Source organism: Garra rufa, unplaced genomic scaffold (genome assembly GCF_049309525.1).
Source record: "Garra rufa unplaced genomic scaffold, GarRuf1.0 hap1_unplaced_076, whole genome shotgun sequence".
NCBI lineage: Eukaryota > Metazoa > Chordata > Actinopteri > Cypriniformes > Cyprinidae > Garra > Garra rufa.
In genome coordinates, this window is record NW_027394351.1 from 6,041 (window position 1) to 8,827 (window position 2,787).

At 50.6% G+C, this 2,787-nt stretch overlaps 1 pseudogene; it reads right to left on the reverse strand.

Moving 5' to 3' along the window:
• Positions 1–416: 416 nt before the first annotated feature.
• LOC141316182 (uncharacterized) lies at positions 417–1,956 on the reverse strand (annotated as a pseudogene).
• Positions 1,957–2,787: the final 831 nt, after the last annotated feature.

Sequence of the window (2,787 nt, forward strand, 5' to 3'; positions counted from 1 at the left end):
CCAGTGGGAGCGAATGCTGCTGCTGCGGTGTGGGAAGAAGGCTAGGGGCTCCTGCAGGAGCTGCCACTGCGGTGCGGAAAAGAGGACTAGAGGCTTCTGCGGAAGCAGGCTCTGCTGCGGCAGAGGGAGGTTAAGAATAAAGGCTCCAGTGGGAGCGAAACGCTGTGGCTGCAGTGTGAGAAGAAGGCTAGGGGCTCCAGCGGGAACTGGCGGTGTTGAATCAGCTGGGAATTATAGGTAGCGGATGCTGCGGTGGCTGAGGGGAAAATTGGTAAAGGCTCCTGCGGGGGCAGACATTGCTGTGGCGGGACATGAAGGAAAGGTTTGAGGATCAACTAAAAGAGGATGCTATGGGATGGCTGGCGAGGGGCTGTGTGGATAGTGTGGGTGTAAGGGGATGGAAAGGGATGAATGTTTTAGCTGATTAGGGTCTGGTGGGCTTCTTTAATGTCGGAGCGGTCTGATCGAATGTAGCTTTTGAAAGCTTCTGACGACCAGTGTCCGAGAGTTTGAATTTGCTGCTGGGAGAGGCCTTTTTGGGCTGCTGTTGTTGCTGCGCCGATTCGAAAGGAATGGCTGGAGAAATTATCGGTGGGGGTGCCAGAAAGGAGTATGACAGACTTGAGATGTTTCTGAAACCAGAAACGGGTGACGGGACGGTTGGAGTCGTCTGTAAAAAGGGGGTCGGATGGGTTTTTTTGATTGTGATTTCCTGAGCTGGAGGAAGGTTAGGAGGGTTTGGAATGGTTGGATGGGTGACTGGAGATTGAAAATGTACACAAAATGGCCTCTCTTTGACTGGTCTGTTTAGCTTTGTTTTATAAAATAGGAGATGGCTTCATTACCTGATGCTGCTAGATAGGAGATAGTTGGGTGGATGGCTGGGTTAAAGTTGGATGTTATGGCGAGCTCAGAGCATCTGAGGAAGCCGAAGAAAGCCAGGATGAACATGGCGTCTAGCGTACTGGCGGTGTGGATGGATTGGTAGCCTTTGCGGAGGATGGAGATGCATTTGGTTAGTATTTTTAGTGTTATAGGTTGGCGGGTATCTGGGCGGGTGGGGTGGGTTTTTTGTATACCCTTGATGAGTAGGGCAGTCTGGGAATTAGTAATTTGAGCTGAAGGTGAGCCGTATGTGAGTTTGTGGAAAAATTGGATCCCGCTAAGGTATCCTTTAATGGAGCTGACTTGGAGGTTTTTGATGGCGTTGAGATAGGAGATGAAGAAGGTAATGGCTAGCAATGAGAAGTCGGGAAACGGCAGCTTGTAGGCTATGTGGAATGTTTTAAAACACTTCCACGCTGTTAGATACGACTGAAGGGTTCTGGGGGAAATGGCTTGGAGAATGGAATTGAGGGAAGCTTCGAGGAGAGTGGGGGTGGTTCATGGGAATATCAGCTCTGAATAGGGAGGTACTGGGGTCGGGGACGGGTCCGCCTCTGGTACCAAGGATATGAATTTCTGAAAGGAAAAACGAGAAAGAGAGTCAGCTATTTGATTTTTAGACCCAGGGATGTGTTTTGCGGTGATAATGAATTGGTCACAAGCCGAAATCCAAATCAGGCGTCTTAACAAAGGCATTAGGGTGGGAGAGTGGGACCATTCTTTACCCCATAGAAAAGCTGCCGCGACTAAGGGATAAAGCTCGAATAGTGCTGAGGATGCTAGCTGGAGCAGCAGATCGGCTAGCTGGGGGGGGCCATGTGGATGCGAACCTTGGAAAAACCCACCGAAACCTTTGGAGGGGGCAGTAAACAGTTGGATATCAATTGGGGAAGAAATCAGGTTGTTATAGAAGAAGGATAATCCGTTCCATTGTTTAAGGAAAAAAATCCATAGACTAAGTTCGTTGCGGCATGGGTCAGTTAGGGATAATTGATCCTCTAGGGCGTGGGCGGAGGATGCGAGCGAGAGAAGATGGGAGATGAAGGGGCGGCCTTGCGGGATGATGCGCATTGCAAAATTTAGATGGCCTAAAACGAATAGAATCTTGCACTTGGAACAGCTTGGATTGGTTAGGAGAGATGAAGTCACCAGTATCGTTCTATCGATTTTCTCTTTGGGCAGAGAGGCCTGGAATTTTTGGGAATCCAAGTTGATGCCCAAAACTTCAATGGCAGTGCTGGGGCCTAGGGTTTCTCCCAGTTGGAGGGAAGATTCTCCCAGTTGGAGGGAAGCGTGCAGATCAAGAAGGTCTGCTTTGGTAGCTCGGCGCGGGATGATGACGCCAGTGCTGGTGAACGTTTGCCGCAGTCCTGCTACGGTCCATTTCCCTGTAGCTCAGACAGAAGACAGGGCTGAGGCGTAGGAGAACGCCGGGGAAGATGGCTGATGCCTGGGAGGTGCTGGTGATGGCGTGGCTTGGCGTCGGCTGGTGTAAGTGGCGGCAGTGCGAGAGGGCCTGCGGCGCCGTGGTGCAGCCGCGGGCTAAGTTGGAAGATCCTGTTGGGCGGTGGTGGCTTGCGTTGCAGCGGGGGATGCTGTAGGATCCGGTGCCGCTTTGAAGGCGTTGTCCTCTGGGTAGAGGTCGATCTCGGACAAGTTCGTGTTGCTTGGATGAGCCATTGCCTTGACGAGACAAGAGATGATGAAGGTAGGATTGTTGTGTTATTTATAGGGATTTTTCCCTGCGTTGAGTGGATAGGGATACTAAGGGTGAATTGGCCAGGTTAATTACCTGCACGAGCTCCTCCCAAAACTTGTTAATAAAACATCACAAAGAGAGCCCAGTAATATTTGTTTATTAAGTCATTTGTGCCCTGTAACACTCTGTCATTGATTGATGAG